At 43.0% G+C, this 18,008-nt stretch overlaps 1 protein-coding gene across 2 annotated transcripts in view; it reads right to left on the bottom strand.

Moving 5' to 3' along the window:
• Positions 1-818: 818 nt before the first annotated feature.
• Positions 819-18,008, bottom strand: part of LOC110110758 (probable beta-1,4-xylosyltransferase IRX9H) — a 30,835-nt gene continuing 13,645 nt past the window's right edge. Inside the window, exon 4 of one of the 2 annotated variants that reach the window (XM_028694789.1) lies at positions 819-1,846. The gene's annotated coding sequence lies outside the window, so the exon portion shown is untranslated. The remainder of the gene's footprint in view (positions 1,847-18,008) is intronic. The other variant, XM_028694788.1, reaches the window with a different exon arrangement.

Raw genomic sequence — 18,008 nt, 5'->3', positions numbered from 1 at the left:
TTTAGGCATTGATAATGATTTAAGCCAGCATGATGGGCACTCCAGATGGTGTATTTGGTATGTTGGGAGTCTTCTAATAAAAGATAACCACCTATCAAGATATTAAGGCTTCGTTTGGGACGGCTTTCTTATTTCTTCTTAAAGCAGCTTTTTAATACAAAAATTAAAAGTTTTGTACTAAAAACCTACTTTAAGAAGCATTAAAAAAGCTATCCCAAATGAAGTCTAAGGCTTCGTTTGGGACAACTTTAGACCACTGCTTTTTTTTCCTTCTTTCAACTTTCAAGAAAATTTTTTAATTAAAAATAGCTTTACAAAACAGTAAGAAAACCATCCCAAACAAAACTTAAGTTATCAAAATAGAGGAGATTAACAAGTCATAACCAAGGTCCCTCAGAAATGAGAGAGACACTTTTAAGGGAGGTAGATACATTCAATGCCTATAAACTCACATGTTTGGAATTGACCACAACCTTAGCAAAATAGATCTTAGACTTATTGGGTTACTAAATAACCCCACAACACGAGGAAAGGAATTTAAACACTCATTAAGGAAAATAATAGTCAGGTGAGTAGCATTTCCTAATACTAGCAGGTCATCCGTATATGTAAGATGAGTTACAAAAATTTGTCCATATGTAATGAATTGACATTTCATTTTGGAGTAGCTATCCTCAATGAAGTAAGAGAGAGTAATTATAAGCCATTTGAAGACAAATGTAAAAAAGAAATGGAGATAAGAGAATCTTATCATAAGCCATTTGAAGATTGAAAGTAATTATAGAGGCTCCTCATTAGTAATAATAATGGAGAAGAAATAAATGAAACGCAAGCTTCAATAAACTTAACGAACATACAAGCTAAATCTTATCAATCAATCTTTAGATAAGGGAAGTCCTATATACAAAATTAAAAGCTTTATGGAGGTCAATCTAAGCTGGAAAAAAAAAAAAAAAAGCTCAGAGACAAATTTGAATTGAACTCGTACAAAATTTCAAAGCAAGAATTGTTTTATCAAAAATATTCTTATTTTTTTAAAGTGTTATAAAAAGAGATTGATCCATACTTAGAAAGATGAAAATTGGCCCTCGCCTCTCCTGAACAAGGCATTTGCTGCATTGTTTTTTTGTCCTGGTTGATACTGAATCTCAAAATCATATCAAAGTAACTTGAATATCCATCTCTGGTGCTCCCCAGTGACCATCCATTGTTCCAATAAAAACTTCAAGCTCCTCCTCTGATCTATCTTGACTATGAAATGTCTCCCCAGCATATAAAGCTATCATTTTTTAAAGCCAAGACAATCACCGTCAGCTCCCTCGCATACACATATTTGAGCTTTGCCCTGGTTGTGACCACCTGGCTGAAGTATGCAATATGCCTATGGTCTTACATGAGTACTACTCCTAGCCCATAATCTAATGCATCCATCTCCACTACAAAGGGTTTCCTAAAATCAGGAAGTGCTAACACGGATATATTGATCATAATTGTCTTTAACTCCTGGAAGGCTTGAGTCGCTTCCTCTCCTCATTTGAAATTATCCTTTTTTTAATTGCTCTGTTAAAGAACTTGCTATGGTACCATATCCCTTCACAAACTTCTGGTAGTAACCAATGAGCCCTAAGAAGCCCCGCAGCTCCCTCAAGTTCTTAGGAAGAGGCCAATCCACCATAGCCTGAATCTTGCATTGGTCAGCTGGCACCCCCTCTATGGACACCACATGCCCTAAATACTCCACTTGTGATTGCACAAACGTACACTTCTTCTAGTTGGCAAATAGTTGATGCTCCCTCAATGTCTTCATGATAGTCTTCAAGTGCTCCCAGTGTCTGCCTCGATCCTGCTATATATAAAAATGTCACAAAAAATACGATGACAAACCTTCAGAGGTATGGCTGAAACACTGGGTTCATAAGTGACTGGAAAGTGTCAGGGGTGTTGGTGAGGCTGAAAGGTATTACCAGGAACTCATAGTGCCCTTCTTATATCCTAAATGTCATCTTGTGCACGTCTGTTGTCTTAATCCTAATTTGATGGTATCTCGACTTCAAATCAATTTTCGAAAAAATCACAGCTCCAAAAAACTCATCCAAGAGTTTATCTATAACTTGAATTAAAAACTTATATAGCACCATTTCCTTATTTAGAGCCTTATAATGTACGCATAACTTCCAGTTGTCATCCTTCTTTTTCACCAAAAGTATCGGCTAGAGAAGAGCACTACTTCCATCATCTCCCTGATTAGCCTCTTTATCTCATCCTTCTAGATCTAGGGTAACGGTGTGGTCTGACACAGATGGGAGAAGTCCCTTCTTTAAAGTTGATGGCATGCTCATGCTCTCGAGGTGATAGTAACCCGACCAATGGCTAAAATACATCCTGATATTGTTGTAAAATCTGTTGGACCCCTACTGGAATTCTCTTGCTTCCTGGCCCTAGACCACTTCTATGCTTTACAACTCTACCAAAAATCCCTGGCCTGCATCCTAGATTGTCTTCAGCATGGTTTTTAAAAAGACCATGATCTCGCATAAGCTAGCATCCCCTTGAAACACTACCTTTTTCCCATCCACCTATATCTCCATAGTCAAGGACTTATAATTCATCTTCATATCCCCCATATGCTATAGCCACTTCATCCCCAGAATCACATCCTTACTTTCCAAGTCCAAGGGATGGAAATCTTCCACCACCTGAATACCCTGCAAGGTCATCACCATCTCTTTCCTCTCTATCTTGCATGTGCCCATCATCACCCCACATCCTTCCGTCCTTGCTAACTTCAACCTTAATCAATCCACCACTCAATTTGAGATGAAGTTATATGTGGCTCCACTATCCACCAGAACGACCACAGATTGCTCTCCAATTTCCCAACTTACTTTCATTATGTGATTTGCAGTAAATCTCATCAAAGTTCAAGAACACCACTGCCACATCCAAATGCAACTACTTTGTATCCTCCAATGCCTCCTCTAACTCATCCCCGAAGGGCTCAATTCTTGCACCTATGCTCGGGTGTAAATTTCTCATCACACCTGAAGCATAGCCCTTTCGCTTGCTTATCCTGCACTTCTCCTTCTATGAGGCACTTAAAATTGCCTCCAGAAAGAACTCCAGTACTCTTCTCCTTAAGTGCCTCCCTCTGAAATGACACCGTCTGGATCTGCCAAGGTAGTAGAGGTGTTCCAGTAAGCCCCTCCCATAAGGTTGCTCCGGATGTTCTTCTCCCTTTGCTATTTCTTCTTCACCATGTGTGCTAGCTCCATCGTCTCTCTCAGCCCTCTAGACCTCAGTACTTTGAGCTCAGCCCGTATGTCCTCCCTAAGCCCCTTTATGAAATTCCCCTCCACACCTTCCTCGTAGATTCCCCTTAGTCTCCCCAACAGTAGCTCAAACTTCTCCTGATACTCCATAATTGTCCCCTCCTGGTTAGGGCATATAACTGCTCATGGAGGTCTCCTTCCGAATGGTTCAGAAACTTTCCAACAAGTACTCCTTAAATTCTCCCCATGAGTAGATTGAATACCTAGCCTCCCTCCATTATAACTAGGCTAGGGTTTTCCCTTCGAAACATAGACCGGCCACCACGAGTTTTTCCCCTTACGTCGGCCCGTTGATCACAAAATAATGTTCCACCTAGTATACCCAACCCTAAGCATCATCCCCTTCAAAGAACAACATCTTTAGCTTCCTTGATCTCGCATCCATACGCCAATGGTTTCTTCAACCGTTGGTTCCTCCCACCTAGTGGTGGTGTGATTCTCTCCCTTCTTCCCATGGCGTATTTGGACCCCATGGTTCGGACCCACCATTGCTTCTTCTAGTCCGCCTCCCTTCCTGCCTGCGTGGCCTCCAAAAAGGGTTCAGTCCCCCCTCTTCTTGCTGCCCTTTCTTCCGGATAACCTGATGCCCCCCCTCGGAATCCCTTAAGGTGGTCCTTGAGGGAAAACGCTCTCCACTTCATCATCCACTTCCTAATCTATCTTCCCTTTCCAATCAGCCATAGGAGTAGCTTGCGAAGACTTTGATTGAATCTCGATCAATGTTTTCATCATGCCTTCCACGTTTCCAAAATGACTTTCCATAGAGGAAAACCTTCCCTCCATTCCAAAAAATATTTCCTCCATCCTAGAATGTTTCTCCTACATCTCAACCCTAAGTTGTTCCATCTCGCTTTCCAAAGCTTCCATATTCTTCGTAGTCATTCGCAGATTTTGACTTTCAACCCAGGACAACGCTATGATATCAATTTGATACGCCTTGGAGTCAATTTCAATAAACGACAACATAAAATCCACAGATAATAGTAGAAAACAGCAGATTTCGATTAATAACTCAATAAAAAATAAAAAATACAAGCGATCTATAATTCGGGAGGTGGATCGTCTCTTCCAATCAACCTAGATGCCGCTAGGAAGCCCTCACAGAAGAAACTACAACAGAAAACTCAATAAAACATCACCCTTATACAAAATAATAATCCCTATATAAGCCCCTACTCTTCCCTCCAATTTAGCCCTAAAAGATCTCTCTTGTCTTAATTAATTCCCTCCCTCTTTTGAATTCAAATTCCCTTCATTAATTCCTTCCTTAATCCTCCTCCTAACATATGGAATAATTGGTTAACTAAGCCCCACAAGGGGCCAAAATTTCAGCCCCTCCAACCCCTATAGCTGATCCGCCCCATAACTGCTAGGGCAGCTACAGAACGGTCATGCTGGACCGACTGTAAGGCTCAAGTAGAAAAGAAGAACAGAATTTTGGCTTCTTAAATTAAGTTTATTGAAAATTAAAGAACCTAACATAATAGACTGTTTATAGAAAGAAAAGTTGTATGACAAACTTAAATCTAAAACCTAACTAATCCACAAATCTACAAAGCTTAGAGGACATTCTTCTTAATTTAGGACATATTACTGGTTGCCCCACCTTTTAGAATTGGTTTGGAATTTTTTTATCTCAACTTCGTCAGCCACTATTTAAACTCATCCTTTTACTTTCTTCTTTGATCTGATTTGGATTCCCCCTTTGTTTAACTAAAACCAGCCCCTCACAAAAGAGGCGAGACAAAATATGGTGGCTTTCATATTTTGCCCCCATAACTTTGGTTTATTATACAAATTTGGTATCATTCAAGCACAATTTTTTTTATTGCCTTTACAGATTTTCAGTAAGCTGAAGCTTTGGACAAACTCTTCGACATAATGACAATTACTGTCCTTAGCCTAAAGCTTGATGATTAACTTTAGCAAGTTTTTTTTGCAACTACAAACTTAAAAGTGGTCTCCCCTAGTCTTTACACATGCAATCATAAAAATTGAAGCAAAATAAAGCTGGAATATCTTAAGGTTTATGAATTATACTTTCAATGTTGTCAATGATTGATATGGCGTCACAAAATTAGCTTGACCGGGCACGAATCTCGAGGCAAAAGCTAGTTGGAAACTTCAAAAATTAATTCCGGGAACACCCGAACTCCGATTTCAGCGAGCTTATAGTCAAACTGAGCGTCTCGGAAATACGAACCCAACGACACCAAGATCAACCCAATCCGAGCCCAAATGAGTCCGAATCAAGGACCCGAAGCGCTGTTGGATAAAGAAGATCTTTTACAATCAACATTCTCACAAAGTTACAAAGTCTTGCCAATCTGGGTTTGCCCGAAAAAGTCAATAAGTGTCCGTGCGTCTTCAGTGGCAGAATAGCTCCGTCGTGGTCGAGGAGGACTCTCTTTCCTTCTCCTCGCTCTTCTTCTTCTCTCGTCTGTCACCTTGAAGTCTCCTTGGTGTAGAATGATGGCTCTATTTAAGTTTTCTGGATGGCATAAGCCCGTAATAGGCTGAGATCATGGCGAATTGGGAGTGGTTGTTGAATGGACGGCCATTCGAATCTTTGATCATCACCGGTTCGTGGACATTTGACGAGGCCTTCAATTGATGTCGAAATTTGTGAATCTCTAGGCTCGTTGGATTCGTTCTCGTCGAGCCACTCGATCGAGTATAAGCTTATAAAAATCGGAGAGCGTTGGTAACTCAATTCGGTTTGAACCGTCCACCAGCCGCTTCGGGTTCCGTGTGATTCGGTACTCATTTGGGCTCTGGATTGGGTTGATCTGTGTCGTTTGGTTCGTAAATTCGAGACGCTCAGTTTTGACTAATAAGCTCGCTTGAAATCGGAGTTCGGGGTGTCTACTTGGAATTAATTTTGAAGTTTCCAACTAGCTTTTGCGTCGAGATTCAGCCCGTCAAGCCTAATTTTGTGATGCAATCAGTTGCCCCTATTTCGGACCTTGGAAAGCTTCAGGATCCGAAAATATGCTCACGCTACCATATTTAGAGAACTTTTTCCGAGCGCTCTTAGGACTGATCTTTGCGTTGTAGGAGCCCGAACGCTCCAAAAGTGCCTGAAATTGAGTTCAGGAACGTTGAAAAACAGTCTGAGGACCCAAAACGTCGAATTGGACTTTCGGTGACGAAAGAGCGGGCCCAAAATGGATCGGGCGGTCCGACCGCCAGTCGGACCGCCGCCACAAACCGCCGGCGGCAAGGAACCGGCCGCGCCTCTGCGCGCTGCGGCCGGAACCGCGCGCCCCGCGCCATGCTGGCTGCTGCGCTGGCTTGCCTGTGGCCGGCCTGCGATCCTGCGGCTATGTTCGCCGATCACCGAGTCTGGAAGCCTGCCGCATTCCGTTGCGGCCTGGATATGGCTGCATCCGCCTTAGGTGGGTCCAACTTGCCTGAAAAAGTGGCGTTTTTGAATGCTTCTTTTTGTCCAAAAAAAATCCTTAAAAATATCCAGAAAATTCGAAATTTTCTTAGAAAAGATAGGACATTCCGAAAAGGTGGCAATAACCTCTCCCATCCCTTTCTCTTCAAAACCTATAAATTAGCCCCAACTAGGCCTTTGAGAAAAACTTCACTCTTTCTCTTTCTATTCTCACCTCTGGCTCCTCTGGTGTCTGAGGCTTCCGCTATTTTTGAGTGGAAACTTCCCCTTCTCTGACTAGCCGCCCCTTGCCTCGGCGTGCAGGAGTTCGAGATTTCTCTCCTTCCCACGCCTTTTCTGGACGGTTTGAGGCTAATCGCGCTATGCGAGCGGAAAATTTCCCCTGCTCGAATTAGCGCCCCTCTTCGCTGTAGCAGGAGTTAATCGAGATTTCTCTTCTTATCACTCCCACAGCTTTCTGACGGTTAGGCTCTCGCTATTTACGAGGGATAATTTCGCCTCCCCCCTGCTTCGGGAATTAGCTAGCTCCCTCTTTCGCTGTCGCAGAGTTGGCGGGAATTTCTTACTCCTGCTCCTTTCCGGCTTTACTAGTGGTTATGCTCGCTATTGTCGAGTGGAAAATATTTTTTTTCCTACTCGAATTAGTGCCCTTCCTCGCAGTGGATGAAGCTTACACGGATTCTTCTCCTTCCCCCGGTTTCGAGAGATCTCTTGAACTGCAGAGAAATCTAGACGTCGGCAATAGAAATACGGCATGGGGTGATGAGACGACGAATTTCCGTCTGACGGTCCGAATGTCCGACGAACGATAGAAGTACAAGGCGTTCGGTCAGAAACGATGAAATTTTCCCATCGAACGGTCAGTAATTGCCGAAGACGTTAGAAGTACGATAGGAAGTCCTACCGTTGTGTATGAAAAGTACGACGTTGAGCAGTTGAGATCCGATCGATAAGTTCGTCGACTGAGCATGATAGTCTGACGATAGCGTAAAGTCCGCTGCAGAGCAGAAGTTCGACGACAAGGAGAAGTCTGACTGTCGGTTAGAAGACCGATGAAATGTATCGCTTGATCTGAGTTAGTAAGTCCTCTGACGATCGAAGTAGTATGTAATGCTGCTGACGAGCGAGAAGTCCGACGTTCGGGTAAAGTTCAATCGTCAAGATAGAAGACCGACGAAAGTTTGTCGACGAGCAGAAGTCCGACGATGGGAGAAGTTTTGACGTCGTGGTAGAAGTTCAACGAGTCATGGTAAGACCGCTGACAAAGTTCGTGCTGACGATGCAGTAAGTCCCTGCGACGATGAAGGAGTCCGCTGACTTGACAAGAAGTCCGATACGACGAGTAGAAGTCCGCTGACGAAGAAAGTCCAACGACATGTTTGAGTTAATGTCTACGGTCGCGGGTAGATAGACCGATCGAAAGTTCGTCGAGAGCTAGAAATAGCCCCGACGACGGGTAGGAATTCGCTGACGAGCAGAGTTGAAATATCGACAGGGTTAGAAGTGCCCGTACGTCGGTGGTAGAGAGATCGCAAATTCGTCGATCGTGAGCAGAAGTCCTGACGACGAGTAGAAGTTTCTGCTGACGAAGGTAGATAGTCTGGCTACCGAGCAAAATCGAGGACAGGAAGAAGTCCGATCGTCGGGTAGAAGTTATATCCGATGTTTGTATGTCAGTATACATTTGTTCAGTGACATTAACGCTGTGTGTGAAGAAGGTCGAGGAATCACACCTAAGCATTAAGATCTATCTCGAGCTTGTATGTCAGAACATTTGTTCGATTGACCATTTCAACCTGTGTGGCGAGGTCTCGAGAGATCGCTTAATGATGGTACAAATCCTATATCCATAGGTTGTTATGTCGAACTTTGCTCCGACGACCGTAACTTCTGTGTGGAAGAGGTTCGTGAGAATCCACCAAGGAGTAAGACCTATCCGAGGATGTAATTGTCGGAGCTTTGCTTCAAGCGACGTTAACCTGTGTGGATGAGGTTGAATCAAATCACCGGCTCTGTGGATTGATACATCCTGGTGATTGAGAGTACAATCTTAGATTGTGTAATTGCCTCGACATCAGCGGAGAAAGATTTGAGAATGTTTTTTCTTATCTTTTCATATAGAATAAAAAAAATCATATCCATAATTTACAATGATTACATTCTATACTGCATTACGTAAGATAGTACATTATTAGTTTCCTATATACGACTTAGAAGCATATCAAATTACAAATACTTCATCACTACACAAGACTACGTACGGTGACAAACAACAACATTAACTTGTATAATATCACGTAGAGATAATTCAAAATGGTACCATACTCAACTTAAAGGGATCAATCAATGACCAATAGAGAAATGCTAATTACAATCCGCTATGGTGCACTGATCTTCAATTCCTCCAACATTGTTGAATAGTATTCAATGGTTTGACTGTGTGTGACTTTGCCCCCAGCGGGACGAGCTTCTCCTCTGGTAGGTGAATCTTTGAATAATGATTTGTCGAAGGTAGCCACCTTGGGATAACCTTTCAAATCTCACCTTCGAGTTGCTTGTGCTTCGGTAGTGTGACCACTGGCACGATGAAGGAGTGACAGTGTGATCTGAATTTCTTGTGTTCGACTTTCAATAGGTTTGGCCCATTTTTATTTGTAGTCTTGATCTCCGAAATCGCCATTTGCAATTCTTATATTTGCTCGAGACGGTATTAAGTGGGTAACTTCTTCTTCTGCTTTCTGTGGGTTGGAGTGCCCAAATGCGGTGGTTCGAACAATCGAAGATCGCAATCGCCATTAAGTGAGCTCCAAAGATAATGAAAGCTTTTAGCTTTTCCAATGCTATTGCTATAGCATGTATGAGAAAAAATCGGTCCCATAGGGGCTTAGGGGTCATTTAATGGTACAAAGAGAATCGAAGTCCACAGGTGCGCACCTGCGTTGCGCTTCTCACTATGGTACAATTCTACTTCATGTGATCTACTCACAGCAGTTATATTAGAGCATGTCATGAACTGGCAGAGATTATTGCTCGCCTACCACGCGGAGGTGTGATAATCAGACGTAATGTGAATGGACGTGCTGTGCTCGCATAGAAGGCCTGAATAGAATGGGCCAGGGACGAACGATCCTCCAAGAGTAGACCCCCTGAGTAATTCAGGGTTCGTGGGGACTTCGGCTGGAATCTTGGTTCGTGCTTCAGTTGGAAAATTGGCGCTGAAATACTTTCGCTTCAATCGATTCGCCCTCATTTCTGGCGATCCCGGAAGGTGAGACGAATCTAGCTTAATTTCTTGATTGTTCACGGAAAATTGTGTCGAGATGGGTCGAATACTTTGACCGATTTGAATAATACGAGTGGGGCTCGTGGTCCAAAGGTTGGAAGAGCGAATAGAACCCACGTTTGCAGGCTCTGTCCTTTAAGGTGCGGGAGTAGACCTGTGCTAAGAGTGAGTCTGCGATCTGATGCTTGGCGTTGTAGAGTATGCGCATGATTGATGGTGTCTGTAGTTGAGTCGATGATGCTCATAGCGGGTCTGTGTTCGTGCTTTGTTGGTTGCTACCGGTGCTACGACTCTAACGTTTGGCACTTTGATTTCCACCTTGGAATTGGTGCTGAAGAATTGGCTTCAGTTAAGGTTATGACGTTCCGGAAGTCCTTCTGTCGGAGAGCATGGCGCTTGGTTCACATTTCTCCGCTGCGCCGGGAACTCTTCCGTACCAATCTTCGCAGCTTGCGACGCGAATTGTGAGGGATCCGCAATGTGTGGTTGGAGAGAAGCCTTTGGGAGATTGAAAAATGCGGAGAGTGTTGCGAATCTAACGCATGCCTGTATGATCTGTGGCAGTAGGAGTATTCGCAAATGTAATTTATCTTACTTTGCTAACGACATCCTCGACAATATTGAACGCAGCCTTCACCCTTGTGGTGGTATCCGGAGAGAAGGACCGTTAGTCTACCAACAGTCGGCTTGTTCGATCTATTTCGTAAGGAGTTGAAGGGATCTGTTCTTTGTCAGCAATTGCTTTTCGTTTGTCCAATCTTCTCTGGAATTCCTTTTTCTGCTTTATATGAACTGATGATTGTCCCGTAGTTGAACTCTTAATTTTGGTCTTAAACTACGGCACAATGACCACTTATGCATATCATCCCCAGGGTTGATTGATTCCAACTCCTCCACAGGTATACGTCCCAGTTTGATTAGAGAAAGAGGCAACAGGTGGCCGAAGCCGGCGTCTGAAGCTGAGTTCTTGCAGACAGATTGGGTTTGGATCTGCGATTCTCGTGTGTGGAGTTGGGAGATTGCAGGGAAGTCTCCTCATATCGAGCAGAGTCTCGACGCGATCAGTCCGATCTGGCTCGGCTATTATCAGTATCCTCTGACTTCTTTCGCTTGAAGATTAGGTTTGTGGATCTCATGTGTGACCCTTCCTGGTCCCCGTAACGAAATGCACCGCTTGGAAGTTCCTGCCGTTCCTTGCGCCAATTCAATGCTGCTGATCACAGATCGTTTGCAGTCATGAATGAAATTCGGTAGCCTCCGGGTGGACTTTTCGCGCGCTTGTCAGTGCTGGACCAGTTATATAAAAATACGGTTTCGTTCTTAAGCGTTGTCACCACACGCCCTGCTTAAACCTCTGGTCGCCAGCCGCTCACCAGCAAGAGCCTAGTAAATGAATCGAGAATTCGGACCTTTATGTCAGTCTACACGTTTTGACTACCGTGAAGTGAACTAGTGAGTCTGCGCAAACAATATTTTGCTGGACAGAAAACGCGACTTGTGCCACTGCCGTTGGCCCAGTGGTAAAGTATTCGCGACTAGTGTTTGTGTCGATTATGCTTCGTCCGGTTTATGTACATCCTCAAGCGGCCTTTCGCGATCTCCGTCTTCTTTTGTAGATCTGAGAACTAATTCAACGCTGCATGATCAGGGTATCTTACTCAATCAAATCCCTCTCACGAGAAGTTAAAATTAATGTTCTGTCGCTAAAATTCTCGACTCCACGCCCGGGTTGTCTTCCCGAACACCATCTTCCTAGCCGCGAGACGGATTGCACGGGTTCTAGTTGTGCAGGAAGAGGCGGCCTCCGGCGTGTGTGGTTTTTTTCAAGGCAGCTTCTGGGCTCTCCTCCCATTCACTCTTCTTTCTTCTCTACCTTTACTTGTCACATTCACCTCTGAGTCCTTTGTGTAGATATGCACGATGCTCTATTAATGCTCTTTTCCGCGTTGGAGTGGCGAGAGCCCGTAATATAGCCGTGAGATTCATGAGCGACTGTGGGACTAGGTTTGATGGACTTTTGGTCCGATATTTCGTCTTTCTCTGCAGGTAAATCTGACCCTTTTCCTGACTCATTGGTGGGCATATGCCTTCGCCCGCTTGTCGCGTTTCTGCTGTCTTACTGTTTCTCCGCCGTGTTTTTGTGCGACCTTGTCGTCGGCTTTCAATCTGCCCGTGTCTGTCGTGCGCCTTTGTCGTTTGCGCGTATCCTCACGTCATCGGTGGGATCTCTTATCGTTTGAATCGCTTTAACTTGATGTGTCGGTATATTGCGAATTCTGACGTGAGGGGCTCCGAGTGATTCCTACTGTACGGATTTCCCGCTCGATTTCGAGTATTATCTCGTTAAGAAATCCGGAGTACCTGTTCGGCTGGGATTAACGTCAGAGTTTTCTGTTTGAACCTTCCAACAGCGCTGTCGGGTCCTTCGACGGCTCGGTCGTATGCTCATTTTGGGCTCGGCTGTGAGTTTACTCTGCGCGTGTTTCAGGTCTCCTGTGTGTACGCGTGCGGATTTCCGGAAGAGGAACGTGCTTCAGTGCTTCTTTAGGAGGCTGATACATGTTGGGCGGTTTCTCTTGCTGAATCGATATCGGCAGTAGTCGGTGTGAAATTACCCGTGGACGATTACAATGTGTGTCACGAGTTCCAACTAGCTGTCATGCCTTCTGCGAGATCTGCCGTGTCCCCGGCGCTCAGGCCACCATTTTTGTGGAGCTTGCGTCCTCAGGTAGGGCTGCGAGATATCGATATGAGACACCTGGGAATGTGGGTAATTGCTCATAGTTCATAAACCGGGGTTGAAGTAGTATTCCATGCGAGCTGTTAGTTTTGCTTCAATTTTTGATGTATTGCATGGTGTTTACTAGGGAGAGCCTAACTATGTTTCAAGTTTGTAGCTTGGCTGAAGAGAAAAGAGCTTGGGCTAAAAGATTTAATCCATCAAGCGTTGAGGGCCTGAAGTAGGACATGTAGACTTGTCATGTATGTGCCGGAAGATTTTTGTGTCCCAAGACTTTCGAGCCTGTAACTGTACAAATCTGTTAAAGGCAATAAAAAAAATTGTGCTTGAATGATACCAAATTTGTATAATAAACCAAAGTTAGGGGGCAAATATGAAAGCCACCAATTTTTCTCGCCTCTTTGTGTAAGGGGGCTGGTTTTGAGTTAAACAAAAGGGGAATCCAAATCGATATCAAAGAAGAAGTAAAATGATGAGTTTAAATAGTGGCTGACGAAGTTGAGAATAAAAAAATTCCAAACCAATTCTAAAAGGTGGGGCAACCAGTAATTGTCTCTAAATTAAGAAGAATGTCCTCTAAGCTTTGTAGATTTGTGGATTAAGTAGGTTTTAGATTTAAGTTTGTCATACAACTTTTCTTTCTATAACAGTCTATTATGTTAGGTTCTTTAATTTTCAATAAACTTATATTTAAGAAGCCAAAATTCTGTTCTTCTTTTCTACTTGAGCCTTACAGTCGGTCCAGCATGACGTTCTGTAGCTGCCAGCAGTTATGGCGGATCAGCTATAGGGTTGGAGGGCTGAAATTTTGGCCCTTGTGGGGGTTAGTTAACAATTATTCCATATGTTAGGAGAGATAAGGAAGGAATAATAGAGGGATTTGAATTCAAAAGAGGGAGGGAATTAATTAAGACAAAGAGATCTTTTAGGCTAAATTGGAGGAAGAGTCAGGGGCTATATAGGATTGATTATTTTGTATAAGGTGATGTTTTATAGTTTTTCGTTGTAGTTTCTTCTGTGAGGGCCTTCTAGCGGCATCTTAGGTTGATTGGAAGAGACGATCCATCCTCTCGAATTATAGATCGCTTGTTTTTTTATTTTTTATTGAGTTATTAATCGAAATCTGCTGTTTTTCTACTATTATCTGTGGATTTTATGTTGTCGTTTATTGAAATTGACTCCAAGGCGTATCAAATTGATACATAGCGTTGTCTGGGTTGAAAGTCAAAATCTGCGAATGACTACGAAGAAATATGGAAGCTTTGGAAAGCGAGATGGAACAACTTAGGGTTGAGATGTAGGAGAAACATTCTAGGATGGAGGAATATTTTGATATGGGAGGGAAGGTTTTCCTCTATGGAAAGTCATTTTGGAAACGTTGGAAGGCATGATGAAAACATTGATCGAGATTCAATCAAAGTCTTCGCAAGCTACTCCTTATGCTGATTGGAAAGGGAAGATAGATTAGGAAGTGGATGATGAAGGTGGAGAGCGTTTTCCCCTCAGACCACTTAAGGGTTCCCGAGGGGGGGCATCATGGTTATCCGGAAGAAGGCAGCAGAAGAGGGGGACGAACCCTTTTTGTGAGGCCACGCAGGCAGGAAGGGAGGCGGACTAGAAGAAGCAATGGTGGGTGCCGAACCATGGGGTCCAAATACGCCATGGGAAAAGGGAGAGAATCACCACCACTAGGTGGGAGGAACAACGGTGTGAAGAACATTGGCTGTATGGATGCGAGATCAGGAAGCTAAAGATGTTGTTTCTTTGAGGGGATGATGCTTTAGGGTTGGTGTATTACTAGGTGGAACATTATTTGTGATCAACGGGCCGACGTAAGGGGAAAAACTCGTGGGTGGCGGTCTATGTTTCGAAGGGAAATCCTAGCCTAGTTAATAATGGAGGGAGGCTAGGTATCCACACACTACTCATGGGGAGAATTTAAGGAGTACTGTGTGGAAAGTTTCTGAACATTTCGAAGAACCCTCCAGTGAGCAGTTATTGCCGCTAATCCAGGAAGGGGACAATTAGGGTATCAGGAGAAGTTTGAGTATGTTGGGTGAGACTAGGGGAATCTACGGAGGAAGGTGTGGAGGGGAATTTCCATAAAGGGTTAGGGAGGACAACGGGCGAGCTCAAAGTTACTGAGGCTCTAAGGTGCTGAAGAGAGACGATGGAGCTAAGCACCAATGGTGAAGTAGAAATAGCAAAGGAGAGAAGACACATCCGATGAGCAACCTTATGGGGAGGGCTTCCTGGAACACCTCTACTTACCTTGTGCAGATCCAGACGTGTGTCATGTTCAGAGGGAGGCACTTAAGAGAAGAGATATGGAGTTCTTTCGCGAGCATTTTAGTGCCCTGTCATAGAGAGGAGAAGTGCAGATGAAAGCAGCGAAAGGGCTATGCTTCAGGGTGTGAATGGAGAATTTACAACCCGAGAAGGTGCAGAAATTGGCCATTCGGCGCATGATGAGAGGAGGCATTGGAGATAAAGTAGTTGCATTTGGGATGTGTGCAGAGGTTGTTCTTGACACTTTGTGAGACTTTACTGCAAATCACCATTAATGAAAGTTAATTGGGAACATTGGGAGAGCAATCTGGTGGTCTCCTGGTGGATAGTGAGGCCATATAACTTCATCCAAATTGAGTGGTGGATTGATCTAAGGTTGAAGTTAGCAAGACGGAAGATTGTGGGGTGATGATGTGGCACATGCAAGATAGGAGGAAGAGATGAGTGATGACTCTGCCAGGGTATTCACGGTGGTGAAATTTCATTCCCTTGACTTGGAAAGTAAGGATGTATCTGGGGATGAAGTGCTTATAGCATATGGGGGATATGAGATAATTTAGTTCTGACTTATGGAGATATGTGATGGGAAAAGGTTGTGTTTCAAGGGATGCTAGCTTATCGATCATGGCTTTTTTAAAACCATGGCGACAGACAAATCTTAGGATGCAGGGCCAGGAATTTTTGGTAAGAGTGTAAAGCATAGGAAGTGGTCTAGGGCCAGGAACAATGACGAATTCCATAGCTGGGTCCACAGATTTTACAACAATATTCAGGATGTATTTGTAGCCTATGGTCGGTCGGAGTTACTATCACTCGAGGCATGAGCATCCATCAACTTTAAAGAAGGGACTTCCCATCTTTCAGACCACACCGTTACCCTAGATCTGAAGGTGAAGATAAAGAGGCTAATCCAGGGATGATGATGGACAGTTAGTGCCCTCTCTAGCGCATACTTTTGGGTGAAAAGAAGGATGACCAACTTGGAAGTTATGCGTACCTTTATAAGGCTCTAAATAAGAAATGGTGCTAATATTAAGGTTTCTAATTCAAGTTATAGAATAAACTCTTGGATGAGTTTTTTGGAAGCTGTGTATTTTTCGAAAAATTGAATGTTGAAGTCGAGCATACCGACAAATTAGGAATTTAAGACAACAGACCGTGCCAAGATGACATTTAGGATATAAGAAGGGCACTATGTAGTTCTGGTAATACCTTTCAGCCTCACCAACACCCCTGACTATTCCAGTTCACTTATGAAACCCAGTAGTGTATCACCATACCTCTAAGGTTGTTTGTCATCGGTATTTTTGTGACAAGTTTTATATATAGCCAGTGATCGAGGCAGACATGGGAGCACTTGAAGCTATCATGAAGACATTGAGGGGCATTCAATCTATTTGCCAAACTAGAAGAAGTGTAACGTTTGGTGCATTCACAAGTGGGTATTTAGGCATGTGTGTGTCCATAGAGGCGTGCCAGACTGACACAATGCAGATTCGGCTTATGGTGGATTGCCTCTTCCTAAGAACGATTGAGGGAGCTGTCGGGGTTCTTAGGGCTCATTGGTTACTAGCCAGAAGTTTGTGAAGGATAGTGGTCCATAGCAAGGTTCTTTAACAAGCCAATTAAAAAAAGGATATTTCAAATGAGGATGGAAAGCGGACCAAGCTCTCCAGGAGTTTAAAGACATTATGATCAATATATCCGGTGTTGCAGCTTCCTGATTTTAGAGAAACCCTTTGGTAGTGGAGATGGATGCATTAATTAGGGCTAGAGGAGATAGTCCTCATGTAAGGACCATTAGAGCATATTGCATACTTCAGCCAGTGGTCACAACCAGGGCAGAGCTTCAAATATTGTATGCGAGGGAGCTGATGGTGTGTGTCTGGTTTTAAAAATGATGCTTTAATGCGGGAGAACATTCTTTCATGTCAAGATAGATTTCAGAGGAGGAGCTTGAAGTTTTTGACACAATGGTGGTCCACTGGGAGCACCCAGAGCATGGATATTCAAGTACTTGATATGATTTTGAGATTCAGTATCAACCAAGGACAAAAAAACAGCGCAAATGCCCTGTTTCAGGAGACGGCGAGGCCATTTTCATCTTTCTAGAGTATGGAATCAATCTCTTTTTAAACACTTTAAAATAAATATCGATTTTGATTAAAACATTCTTGCTTTGAAGATTTTGTACGAGTTCAATCAAATTCTGTCTCGAGCTTTTTTTTTTTTTTTTTACCAGCTTAGATGACCTCATATAGCTTTTTTAATGTTTGTTATATAGGACTCCCTTATCTAAAGATTGTTGATAAGATTTTAGCTTGTATTGTTCGGTTAAGTTTATTGAAGCTTTGCGTATTCATTTATTTCTTCTCCATTAATTATTACTAATGAGGAGCTCTATAAATTACTTTCCAATCTTCAAATGGCTTATGATAAGATTCTCTTGTATCTCCATTTCCTTTTTTACATATTGTCCTCAAATGGGCTTATAATTTTACTCTCTCTTCTGTCATTGAGATTACTACTTCCAAAATGAAATGTCAATTCATTACATATGGACAAATTTTTGTAATCATCTACCTATCCGGTATGACCACTGTAGTAATGGAAATGCACTCACACTTACTATTATTTTCATTGAATGAGTGTTTAACTTCCTTTGCTCTGTTGTGGGGGGCTTCTAGTAACCCCAATAAGTGTAAGGATCATTTTGCTAGGTTTGGTCAAATCAAACAGTGAGTTTATAAGGCATTTGATGTTTCTACTCCCTCAAAAAGTCCTCTCTCATTTCTGAAGACCTTAGGTTATGACTTGTTAATCTCCTCTATTTTGAAACTTAAGTTTTGTTTGGATGTGCTTTCTTAGCTGCTTATAATGGTTATTAATAAAAATTAATATATATGGTATCTTGAAAGAGTGAAAAAAGAGCTAGTGGTCCTAAAGTGCCTTAGATTCGTTTGG

Source organism: Dendrobium catenatum, unplaced genomic scaffold (genome assembly GCF_001605985.2).
Source record: "Dendrobium catenatum unplaced genomic scaffold, ASM160598v2 fragScaff_scaffold_552, whole genome shotgun sequence".
In the NCBI taxonomy this organism is placed as follows: Eukaryota; Viridiplantae; Streptophyta; class Magnoliopsida; order Asparagales; family Orchidaceae; genus Dendrobium; species Dendrobium catenatum.
The sequence above is the reverse complement of the archived record's forward strand: the minus strand, read 5'-3'. Positions and strand labels throughout refer to the sequence as shown.